At 43.5% G+C, this 13,494-nt stretch overlaps 1 pseudogene; it reads left to right on the forward strand.

Annotated features, from left to right (window-relative positions):
- The first annotated feature begins 660 nt into the window (after nt 1-660).
- On the forward strand, nt 661-1,584 carry LOC126076472 (transmembrane protein 230-like; annotated as a pseudogene).
- Nucleotides 1,585-13,494: the final 11,910 nt, after the last annotated feature.

Raw genomic sequence — 13,494 nt, forward strand, 5'->3', positions numbered from 1 at the left:
TTCTTGGTGGCAGCAGACACACACACATACACACAGTGTATTTACAATACCAAGTGAGAGGTGCTTCCAAGGAGGTATGTGACCCAGACCTTGGAGGAAGAGGAAGGTAATGCTTCCAAGAGGAAGTCCCTCTAAATTGAATCCTGGAGCAGGAGTAAACCAAAATGGTATGGCAGCCAAAGAGAGAGAGTCCTGTAGAGTCATAAAACAAGGGAATTGACAAAGATTTCCAAGGTCCCTTCCAGTTCAAAAGTTCTAAGACTGCTGTCTGCCTGGTAAGTGAAATCCACCTGATCCTTCCAGCCACACACATCCTTGGCCTAGGATCCTGCCAAATGGAAATCAGCTGGTGGCAGTACAAGGAGCAGGTTTGGGGGAGCATCAGCCCCTACCAAGGCTCATGAAAGCAGCTACCCCGCTTTCTTTTATATGTACAATGATGTTTTCTCAACATTATGTTAAATGCTATACAAACTGGGCTTCAAAAAGTCCTTGCTAGACTTCTGGTGCCACTGTGGTCCAGGCTGTGCCGGAGGGTGGGCGGCAGTTAGACGGGGCGTGCCATGCAGCCTCAGATGCCTGAGCTGGCCACCATGGTCAAGTTCTCCGCTTGGGCGGCCTGGCACAGTGTGCCAGCTGTAGCCGTGTCAGCGTATTACAATGCCATCTCCTACCAACCTGGCTACAGTAGGAAAGTGAAACACTCGAGGATCTCGTGCACAGACGATAGCTACGCTGACCTTCAGAGAGAAACCAGCTACTAACGCCAGCAAATTGTGGGGAACTTCCTTCTTTGCAGCTGTCACGAGATCCAATTTATTAACGTTTAAGAAAACCCCTCCTAGAAGGAGTGTGCTGTCTCATTCGGGGGAGAGCAACTAGGAGTATATGGCAACCAAACCAAAAAACCAAATGCAGTGCCATCGAGTCGATTCAAACTCATAGCGACCCCATAGGACAGAGTGGAACTGCCCCATAGAGTTTCCAAGGAGCACCCGGTGGATTCGAACTGCCAACCCTTTGGTTAGCAGCTATAGGATTTAACCACTACGCCGCCAGGGTTTCCGAGTATATGGCAAGGTATACATAAATTTTTGTAGGAGAGACTTACTTGATTTGTAAACTTTCACTTAAAGCACAATTTAAAAAAAGAAAGAAAAAGAAATGCCCTCCTATGATCCCTAATAAGGCCATTGCACTTGCTACCATGTTGTTCTTGATGGTGCCTTTCTCATTATCAGGAAACCCTGGGGGCGTAGTGGTTAAGTGCCAGGGCTGCTAACCAAAAGGTCAGCAGTTCAAATCCACCAGGTGCTCCTTAGAAACTCTATGGGGCAGTTCTACTCTGCCCTATAGGGTTGCTATGAGTCAGAATCGACTGGAGGGCAGCGGTTTTGGGTTTTTTTGTTCTCATTATCATAGGCTCCCTCCTGCTGGCAGGGTGTGTCAGCAAAGCGGGGACAGACTGGGCTGTTCTTGGCATCCTGGTGTTTCTGCCAAGATTCTACCACCTGCACATTGCCTAGGATGCATCCAAAGAACTACTGGGGATACTCCTAGGACATTCCAGACTTTGATGACTAGCACCCACTTCATGCCAGAGGAGAAGAGTCATAGATGAGACTGAGTCCAGTTTAAGACCTTGGGCAGTGACTAAAGCTAAGGGCTGAGAATACTATAGTTTGCAGATGTCCAACAAAACTAGACAGATTTTATAGGTCTATTCCAAAGTTGTTAACTTAGCTTACAAATAACAAACAAACAAACAAAAACCGAACCAAACCCATTGCCGTGAAGTCAATTCTGACTCATAGAGACCCTATTGGACAGAGCAGAACTGCCCCCATAGGCTTTCCAAGGAGCGCCTGGTAGATTCAAACTGCTAAACTTTTTTTTTTTTTTTGCTGTTGTCAGCAGCTGTACCTCTTAACCACTTTCATCTCCTGGCCCTGGCAAAAACTTCAGACAAGTTTTTTCACATGAGTCTGTACCATTGGAGAAGAGTGATGTTAATTTTATGGGGAAACAGGAAGTTATTCTGTAGTGGAAAGGGTTGCAGCCACTACCCTTTTTAGAGTTGAACGTTCTCAAAGTTTTCATTGCCAATTTGTTTTTGTGGCAAATTAAAAAATGCAATATGTCTAATTTTTTTTTTAACTAAACTATTTATTTTGAAAATAGATATCTAAGTATCTTACCCCCTATACTTATCTCCATGTGTTCCAACGAAACACAAGATAACCCAAGGGACACGACACTAGTAAAAATCAAAAAATGATATGACCACATCTATAATATTTTCTAACCTGCTTACTGACAGCAGCCAGGAATTTTTTTACCCTCAGGGCAGGTTTTCAAAATGTGAAGATTTTCTTCATTCTTTGGTCAGCTCTGATCTGGTTCACTGGAAGTTTGGCCAGCATAATTGGGGCCACTCTGTCCACTGTAGATCAAGATATTCTTGGTTTATATCATGCCTTTAAGGAGTGGCTTATTGGTTGTTTCCTAATGAAAAATGTAAATAAGTAGTTATTATCTAGAGCTTTACAATCTCTTCATTAGCACCTTGTATTACGTCATTCTGCCGAACATGAAAAGATAGCCTGGATCACTAGAGAACTAGACTGCTTAGTTTGATTCTGTCTCCTGGCTTGCAAAATGACACATTCAAAAAAAATTAAAATTTCAAAATCCAAAAACAAGTCCCTGCTATCCTAAGTTCTCAATCAATATTCCATCAATTCCTGGAGCCTTGTTTTTTGCCAATGCCTTCAGAGCAGCTTGGACTTCTTCCTTCAGTACCATCGGTTCCTGATCATATGCCACCTCTTGAAATGGTTGAATATCGACTAATTCTTTTTGGTATAATGACTCTGAGTATTCCTTCCATCTTCTTTTGATGCTTCCTGCGTCGTTTAATATTTTCCCCACGGAATCCTTCACTACTACAACTTGAGGCTTAAATTTTTTCTTCAGTTCTTTCAGCTTGAGAAATGCCGAGCGTGTTCTTCCCTTTTGGTTTTCCATCTCCAGCTCTTTGCACGTCATTATAATACTTTACTTTGTCTTCTCGAGAGGCCCTTTGAAATCTTCTGTTCGGTTCTTTTACTTCATAAATTCTTCCTTTTGCTTTAGCTGCTCAACGCTCAAGAGCAAGTTTCAGAGTCTCCTCTGACATCCATCTTGGTCTTTTCTTTCTTTCCTGTCTTTTCAGTGACCTCTTGCTTTCTTCATGTTCAACAAACAGATGCAGCGCTGGAGGTACTCACTCATCTATGCCAAGAAATATGGAAGACAGCTTCCTGGCCAACTGACTGGAAGAGATCCATATTTATGCCTATTCCCAAGAAAGGTGATCCAACTGAATGTGGAAATTATAGAACAATATCATTAATATCGCACGCAAGCAAAATTTTGCTGAAGATCATTCAAAAACAGCTGCAGCAGTATATCGACAGAGAACTGCCAGAAATTCAGGTCTGTTTCAGAAGAGGGCGTGGAACCAGGGATATCATTGCTGATGTCAGATGATCCTGGCTAAAAGCAGAGAATACCAGAAGGATGTTTACCTGTATTTTATTGACTATGCAAAGGCATTCAAGTGTGTGGATCGTAACAAACTATGGATAACACTGCAAAGAATGCAAATTCCAGAACACTTAATTGTGCTCATGAGGAACCTTTACATAGATCAAGAGGCAGTTGTTCAGACAGAACAAGGGGATGCTGATTGGTTTAAAGTCAGGAAAGGTGTGTATCAGGGTTGTATTCTTTCACCATACCTATTTAATCTGTATGCTGAGCAAATAATCCAAGCCTCTGGACTATATGAAGAAGAATAGGGCATCAGGATTGGAGGAAGACTCGTTAACAACCTGCGTTATGCCAATGACACAACCTTGCTTGCTGAAAGTGAAGAGGACATGAAGCACCTACTAATGAAGATCAAAGACCATAGCCTTCAGTATGGATTACACCTCAATATAAAGAAAACAAAAATTCTTACAACTGGACCAATGAGCAACATCATGATAAAAGGAGAAAAGATTGAAGTTGTCAAGGGTTTCATTTTACTTGGATCCACAATCAACAGCAATGGAAGCAGCAGTCAAGAAATCAAAAGACGCATTGCACTGGGCAAATGTGCTGCCAAGGACCTCTTCAATGTGTTGAAGAGCAAAGATGTCACCCTGAAGACTAATGTGCACCTGACCCAAACCATGGTATTTTCAATGACATCATATGCATGTGAAAGCTGGACAATGAATAAGGAAGACTGAAGAAGAGTTGACCCTTTTGAATTGTGTTGGCGAAGAATATTGAATGTACCATGGACTGCCAAAAGAACGAACAAATCTGTCTTAGAGGAAGTACAACCAGAATGCTCCTTAGAAGCAAGGATGGCGAAACTGCATCTTACATACTTTGGACATGTTGTCGGAAGGGATCAGTCCCTGGAGAAGGACATCATGCTTGGCAGAGTACGGGGTCAGCGGAAGAGAGGAAGACCCTCAACGAGGTGGATTGACACAGTGGCTGCAACATTGAGCTCAAGCATAACAACGATTGTAAGGATGGCGCAGGACTGGGCAGTGTTTCACTCTGTTGTGCGTAGGGTCGCTATGAGTCGGAACTGACTTGATGGCACCTAACAACAACAAATCCTAAATTCCATCTCATGAGACATTCTAGAGTTTTTCCGTAGCTACTCCACCCAGCCAACGATAAATTTTGACCAACAACACCCCAGTGTGACAGACTCTTCACCCAACAGCAGAAAGAATTTCCTATAGATTCTGTTTTCTAGCCAATTAAAATGGCTTTCCCACTCCTCGGTGAAGGAGTCCCAAATAGGAAAAAAAAAAAAAAAGCACTAGATACTAGTGATGATTAATGTTGTACGTCAACTTGGCTGGGCCCTGAGTCTCTGTGGTTTGGCAGTCATATAATGATGTAGTCATCCTCCATGATGTGATCAGCCAATCAATTTAAGGGGAGTTTCCTTGGGGGTGTGGCCTGTATCCAATGTATATATGGACATTCACCCAAAGCTTGCTTACTTGCTCTGAATTTTGTATATGGCTTGTCATCATCTGACTTCCCATTTTTGGAACTTAAGCCAGCTACCTGCCATATTGCCTGCTGATCTTGGGGTTCATCAGCCTCCAAAGCCTGTGAGCCAGCGACCTGTCATCTTACCTGCCAACCTTGGGATTCGTTGGCCTCCACAGCTTGTGAACCAGTGGCCTACCGTCTGACCTGCCAGTCTTGGCCTGGTCAGCCCCTGCAGCTATGAAAGTCAAGAGAAGCCTCCAGCCTGATGCCTGACCCACGGACTTGGGACTCATCAGCCTCTACAACTGTGTGAGCCATTTCCTTGAGATAAATCTCTCTTCCTCTCTCTATATATATACATGTGTGTACGTGTCTGTATATATACATATACGCTTCACTGGTTTTGCTTCTCTAGAGAACCCAGCTTAAGACAATATCTAAATAAAAAACTTTCCTAAATGTTTAAGTTCCTGTTAAAATAACAGAAGAATCCTGACTTCTATGCAGTAGCAGTAAAACATTACTCAAAGCACCACTTATTCAGAGTTAGAAAAAGGGCATATATCAACCTCTTTTGCTTCTAGTTCCTCAGAGAAATGGGCCCTTATACAGAGGTCTCAAGAGGTGGATATTCACTGTTGAGTACTAGGGAGCAACCAAGTGGAAGTACATAAAACAACACAAATAGATTTTAAAGATAGAATCCTTTTAAGACAGAGAATAAGATATATATTTATACTTTCCATAGCTTAAAAATATATCCAAATAAAATAAAAATATGTATTTTGCAAGCATATATAAGGACAAAAAATATATATATTTACCCATTCTGGAATGGCTTCTGGTAGGGGCAGAGAATTCAAAATTTGGTATGAGGATAAAGAGACATAAATAAATGGGCCTTTGAGGATCAATGATGATAATGTACCCTAACTGAGGAATATGATCAATTCAGTTGAGCCTTCAACTGAGTTTCCTAAACCCAAAACCAAACAATAACCAAAAACTAAGGCATGATTAAAAATTAGCATAAATAGTTTTAAAAAATGGGAATAACTTTTCTCTGAAGAAGAAATTGTGTTTGCACTGGAGGAAAATGACACATGATACAGTTACTATGTCAAGAGAGGAAATCCAGCAACAAGCATCTATGGATTGCCTCCTCTGCCTAGAACACAGAAGTATCACCCTGCTCTCTGGCCCCCTGGGGATTGTGGCCTAGTTATAAGAATGAAGTATTATTTCACCAGGTAGGAATGAACACTGACAACCAAATCAATCATCATTAAATTTTCACACAGAAATGACTGTTAAGAAATTTTCAATTCATGGAATAATATCAGTTAAGACTTTATTTTAACCATACACAGGTGAGTAACTTATAGGTCATACTTTATAAAAACATTATATAATTCAAAAACTTCATTTTTTGGTTTTCCCAACCATTCTAGAGTCTAATACTTATATCATGAGTGTGCCCAACTTATTTTCAAACAGTATGGACAGTCATTTCCACACCCACATGGACAAACCTTTATGGAACATTTCTCTTTCTCATCCCCTTCCATCTCCCCAGCAGTGTCTGTCTGTCTGCCTATCCCTCTGTCTAATTTTCCTAATGGTTTACAGCTTGATTTTTAAACATTTTTATATGCAGAAATTTTATCGATATGCAAAAATATCATGAATTTCTATGTATCTGTCTTCAACAATAATCAATTCCTGCCCAATCCAGTTTCTTCCACATAGCCACCCATCTTCCTTGGCCCCAAAAATCCAGATTGTTTTAAAGCAAATTTCAGACATCATATTACTTCAGCTGTGAATATTTTAATAAATTTCTAAAAGATAAGGATGCCCCTTTTTAAACAATTATAATACCATCATCACACCCTACAAAAGTACCAAGTGCTTAATATCATCAAATATTTGGGGTTCACATTCCTGATTGTCCCATAAATGTCTTATTGTTGTTGTGTACTTTATTCCCTTGAATCTAAACTCAACCAAGGTCCATACATTGTAATTGATTAACATACCTCTACGGGACATACATATATATATAGGCTTTCATGCTTAAACAAAAATGCAGATTTGTTATGTAGCAAAAACAACCATCTCCAGATGAACCAGGAGTTCAACATGCTGGTCCGAAGATGGTGAAAATGTCAAGTCATAGCCTTCGTGAGGAGATAACCACCTGACATGTGCCTTTCTCTGAATGATAAAGGAAAGAAGGAGCAGCCTTTCCCAGTAAACATTTTTATGAGAGAACTGCATATAAATGTGATACTTCTGAAACAAAATTCTCTGCAATAAACCGGGAATGAGGAAATAGAAAACGAACTGAAAATCATTTCTTCATTTCAGTGGAAGAGAAATTTATAAACAGTCAAACCAAAAAGTCTGCTTTTAAAATCTGGCAAATACTGGTTGGATTGGTTAGCCAAGGCTTTTTAATTTTTAAACTTTGCTTACTCCATTCTAGTCTGTGCCCTTTGTAAAAGAAAAAAAAAAAAAGATTCTCTTTAATTTAAACGAAATTGTAATCAAGACTTCCACTTCTGTTTCCCACCTTAAGACCGCCTCTCGGGACTCCACCTTAAACAACAGAGCTCTTTCATTTTATAACTGAAAGTAGAGCTGTGCTCCACTAGGTTTACTCAAAGAAACTCCAGTGTTAGAATATAACACTTACAAAATAATAATTCCTATTTTTTTTTTTTTTTAATGGAAGCAGCAGGACAAACTCACAGTAATGCAGCACAGGAGTTAAGAATGGGCTGCAAAGAGAAAAGGCTGCCCCTGGTTCTTCACCTGTAAAATGGGGACAGTAAAAAGTAGCTGCCTCACAGTCCTCTAACCACCCACTAACCCACTGCCGTTGCGTCGATTCCATCTCATAGCGACCCTATAGGACAGAGTAGAACTGCCCCATAGAGTTTCCAAGGAGTGCCTGGCGGATTCGAACTGCCGACCGTTGGGTTAGCACTTAGCCACTACGCCACCAGGGTTTCCCACAGTCCTCTGGATCATTCAAATGAGGGCACATAAAACACCCAGCACTGGCCAACACTCAATAAAGACTAAATCAAAAACCAAACCTGTTGCCGTCAAGTCCATTCCAACTCATAGCAACTCTATAGGGCGGAGAAGAGTTGCTCCATAGGATTTTCAAGGCTGTAATCTTTCCTCAGCAGAGCACCTGGTGGGTTCAAATCATGGACCTTTCAGTTAGCATCCAAGTGCTTAACAACCAGGGCTCCTTCCAATACAGATGATCATTAATCATTAAGAGCACTGGTAGCTCAGTGGTAGAGTTCTCCCCTTTAATGCAGGAGACCTGGGTTGCATTACCAGCCTAATGTACCTGGGTAGTGCAAACGGTTAACATGTTCGGCTGCTAACCAAAAGGCTGGCAGTTCAAATTCACCCAGAGGCGCCTTGCAAAGGAAGGACATGGCGATCTACTTTGGAAAAATCAGCCACTGAAAACCCTATGAAACACAGTTCTACTGTGGAGTCACCCTAAGCTGGAATCACCTCCACAGCAACTGGTTTATTATTATAAGACATAGAAAGGGGTCACTTGTCATTTATCACAGTTTTATAGCGAGAACAGGGACTTACTTTATGGTAACATTTTTTTTTAACATTGTTAGTTTCAAAAAAAGGCAGCTGGTGCCCTACACTACACCCAGATGACACTGTTAGTTGTTAGCTGCCATTGAGCCGATTCCAACTCATGGTGACCCCATGTGTGCAGAGCACAACTGATTCATAGGGTTTCCAAGGCTGAGAGCTTTCAGAAACAGATGGGCCTCTGGATGGGTTTGAACTGCCGACCTTTTGGCTAGTAGTCGAGCTTTTAACTGTTTGGGCCAACCAGGGACTCCTCAGATGACCCTCCCTCCGAGATATTCTGCTACATTGTTAGAAGCATATGGGGCAAGAAAGTACTCTACACAGGCAATGTTAAACTGTTTCCCTCTTTGAAAATTTAAAATATCTTAAAGTAGTACAAGAAATGGCATTGTGTAAGTTAAGTTCTAGGTAAGACAATACTGTAGTAAGTGAACTAAAGAGAGATTAATCTGAACTTGGACTCTGATCCCCAAGTGAACCTGTCAGCGCAGCCCAGTCCTTACTGGCCCTACAGAGGGAAAAACAAGACTGCATCTTGACTGTGATCTGGCTGGATATGATCTAAGTTTTGAACCGTGCCTCAGTGCATTTCAGTTGTGTAATACTTGCTAAACAATACTAAGCAGGGAGCTTTGGCGGTGTGCACCTTAACACCGAGGAGCGGGTCTTGGAAAATGAAGACCTAGTCTTATAATTCAGCCTTTCTCTATTCTCCCATTTTAGTCATAGGCAAGTGTTTTAATCATCTCGTAGGTTACAAGTCCAAATTCAAGGCATCAGCTCCAGGGGAAGGCTTTCTCTGTAGACTCTAGAAGGTCCTGTCCTCAATCTTCCCATGGTCGAGGAGCTTCTCAGGCACAGGGACCCAGGTCCAAAGGACATGCTCTGCTCCTGGTGCTGCTTTCTTGATGGTATGAAGTCCCCAACTCTCTGTTTGCTTCCCTTTCCTTTTATCTCTTGAGAGATAAAAGGTGGTGCAGGTCACACCCCAGAGAAACTCCCTTTACCTTGGATCAGGGAGGTGCCCTGAGAGAGAATGGTGTTACAATCCCACCCTAATCCTCTCAACATAAAATTACAATCACAAAACGGAGGACAACCATACAATACTGGGAATCATGGCCTAACCAAGTTGATAAACACATTTTTTGGAGGACATAATTCAATCCATAACAGCAAGTTTACTTTTATGTTCCTTCTCTCTCAAATAATTGAGAAAATCTGATAATAAACTTAAAAAAAGCAGGTGGAGGTGGTTATTTATTACAAAGCATTCTCTTCTTTAAATAATTCATTTTAAATTAAGACCCTTCCTTGACAGTGTCAACATTCATAGCCCTCTCCAAGCATGTGATCAGTCCCTGAAGAAGGATATCATGCTTGGTAAAATAGAGGGTCAGCAAAAAAGAGGAAGACCCTCAACAAGTTGGACTGACACAGTGGCTGCACAATGGGCTCAAGCACAGCAACAATTATGGGATGGCACAGGACCGGGCAGTGTTTCGTTCTGTTGTGCACAGGGTCGCTTTGAGTCGGAATCGACTGGATGGCACCTAACAACACAACAACAACTCCAAACATGTGGCCCTCCATTACTCCTCTACCCCTTGAGAAATGAGGAGATGCTAATGTATATGTCTTTGTTAATAATCTCTTATATTTCTTCCTAATGACTAATAACATTGAACACCTTTTCATGTGCTTGTTGGCCATTTGTATATCCTCTTAGGTGACATATCTATTCAATTCCCTTCCTCGCCATTATTTGATTAGGATGTTTGTCTTTTTGTTGTCAAGTTGTATGAGTTTTCTATACATTCTGAATAGTAAATCCTTAAGAGCTATGGCTGCTAACCAGAAGGTTAGCAGTTTGAATCCACCAGCCACTCCTTGGAAATCCTCTGAGGCAGTTCTACTCTGCCCTATAGGGTCACTATGAGTCGGAATCAACTTGAGGGCAATAGGTTTGGTTTTTCTGGTTTTATCAGATATATGGTTCCCAAATATTTTCTCCAGTTCTGTAGGTTGTCTCTTCACTTTGTTGATAAAGTTCTTTGATGCACAAAAAATTTTTTTTTATTTTGATGAAGCTCAATTTATCTATTTTGTATTTTGCTGCGTGTACTTTTGGTGTCATATCTAAGAATCTATTGTTAAGAACTAGGTCCTGAAGCATTACTCCTATGATTCCTTCTAAGAGTTTTATGATTTTAGTTCTCATATTTAGGTCTTTGATCCATTTTGAGTTCATTTTCACATATGGTTTGAGGTACGAGTCCAGTTTTATTCTTTTACATGTGGAAATAACACCTTATATTTCTTTATACTCGTTTTAGAGATGAGAAAAGAGGTTAAGAGAAAAAGCACACATGTACACTCAATGGCACAAGCGAGACCTGAACCCAAGATTTCTCAACCAAGTCATTGGCCTGGAACCTGAAGTTCAAGTTCACTGGTTCTGTGCTTTTCCTCCCTTCCTCCTCAGTAAATTCTGATTCATGCCTCACCTCACATATTTAAAGGAAAGACTTGAGGGAACCGACATGCAATCAACCAGGATCTATTAAGTACCTACTAGAAGCCAGACCTTTGAAAGGTTTTAAGGGGAAAATTTAACCTTCTTGTCATTTAAAAAGACCACAGTGAGGTCATTTAAAAAGACCAAAGTGAGATTAATCACTTTATCAATTTAAACCAATAACCTAAAAATAACATTTGTGCATTAGCTATTTCCGGAGTTTCTAGCTAGATGTGTCCTGTCCATATGTGTAATTCTGGAAATAGTTAAACTTCAAGTGGCTTCTGTAAGAAAGCTTCAACTTAGAAAACGCCACTGCAGAAACCTGGTAAAATTTCCCATTGTAAAGGCCGTTGTAAAGCCTCATTCCTTAAATCACTTATTCAACAGTAACTCATGCTACAAATTTGCCTTTGCTAGGCCCTGGGGGTAACAAGATTAATTGGGGGCAGCAGTCCTGAACCTAAAGAGCATGGAGTCAAAAACCGGGGGCTCAAGAACCCGGGGACCAGTGCCATGCTGTGAGTCCCCTGAGGGGCCCCAGCCTCAGAATGGTCAGGCCTCTAGCTCCTCCTGGCCCGCTCCCCTCCTCCTCTGCAAGCACGCTGGCCTTTTTTTTTTTTTTTTCATTTCTTAGAATTCTGCCCGCTTCCTCTCCCACTGAGCTTTGCATAAGTTCCAGTTCCCTCCGCCTTGAAAGTTGACCAAGCTCTAGGTCTTTTTAACTCCGCCTCCTTCTGCCCGCGGCTCCTGCCCCGGTACCTCTGGAAGACTTCTCCGATTTGCAGATCTGGTCAAATCTTGTATTAAACCCTCTATCACCTTGACCTTATCGCATTTGCAGTTTTACAGGTACTTGTGTGATTGCTTAATATTTGACCATCTGCTCTCAGGCGTCTAAGTTCCTGTAGGGCAGGAGCTGGCCGGTTTTGTTAGATGCCAGCGCCTGGTACACAGCAGGCGCCCCACAAATGAAAACAAAAACAAAAATGGATGTACCCGGATGCTCAGCTACCGTGGGCCTATGCAGAGGGGGCAGGATGGAGTGGGTGCCCCTGAGCTTTCTTAAAACCCAAGCCTCCTGGCACCTATGTTGGCCTTTATGACCCTCTAAAATGTAAAGATCGTTTGCCTCAAATCCCTAGACTATTAACGCCCAGATAATGTGGTGGCTTCAGCATTCAACTGTGCCAGTTACTCAGCGTGAGATACGTACGGAAGACAGTAAATACTAGCCGTTGCTACTATTAATGAATACATTCTGGAGGGTGGGGCAAAGTGGAGGATGCCAGGGAAGACTTCAAAAAAAAATGTTTAAGCTTGAGCTGACTCGAGAAAGAATACAAGCGACCCTCCCCCCCTCCCCGGCCAAAAATTTTTTAAAAAGGAAATGTGCCCTCTCCTCTTTCCTCCGAAGGTGGGGGTGGGGGGGGGACCCTCTTAATCGAAGTTTTAACCTTTCAAGGCCTTCACCTCCTCTGTCTCCGCGTGATACAGGCAAGGTCTGGACGTGCACACAGTCGCCGCAGAGTCTGCGACCGCTGCAATGCCTTCTAGCATTTCCTGACCAGGGAGCCACTTTGCTGAGGATGTATGCAGCAAATTACCTCTCACTGACATGGTATTTAGGATCCTGGTGCGAAAGTTGCGGAATGTATAAGCGGGCAGGGCAGTCCTTGCTTCTTCGCCATTCACTGGCATTTTACCACAGTACGGCGCCTGTACACTCTGCTCTGGCTGGCCTCAGCCCCTCGGCACCCGATCTCGGAGCGCGCGGCCCTAAGCCCGCCGCCCCTCCCCCGCCGCAACGGTCTCGGCGCGCAGGCGCGGTGGCGCGCGCAGGGCGGGGCGCAGGGGCGGGGCGGGGCGGGCGCGAGCCCCGTTTAAATTCGGCCAGAGGGGGCGGTGCTCAGCCGGCGCGGCGCTGCAGCCCTGTCGGCGTGACTTCTCGCAACTGTCTCTGCTCGGCTCGAGCCTCGCTCTTTTCCCGGCGGCGTTGGCGGCGGCGGCGGCAGCGGGCTCCATGGAGAGCGGCGGACGCCCGGGCAGAGGCGGCGCTTCCACCCCGGCACCCGGGCTCCAGTGACCCGCGCTTGCGGCCTGCACCGCGTCGGAGCGGTCGCCGGCCCCCAGACTCGCCTCGCCGCCTCCAGCGCCGCCCCTCGCCACCCGGCGCGCCCGGCGCCCCTGCGCCCCGACTCGCCCTCGACCGCACTGCTCGGCGGGGTGGCGGCGGCCGGGCCCCCGCGGCGGCGGCCGGAGCAGCAGCGACACCA

Source organism: Elephas maximus, chromosome 4 (genome assembly GCF_024166365.1).
Source record: "Elephas maximus indicus isolate mEleMax1 chromosome 4, mEleMax1 primary haplotype, whole genome shotgun sequence".
Taxonomy (NCBI): domain Eukaryota; kingdom Metazoa; phylum Chordata; class Mammalia; order Proboscidea; family Elephantidae; genus Elephas; species Elephas maximus.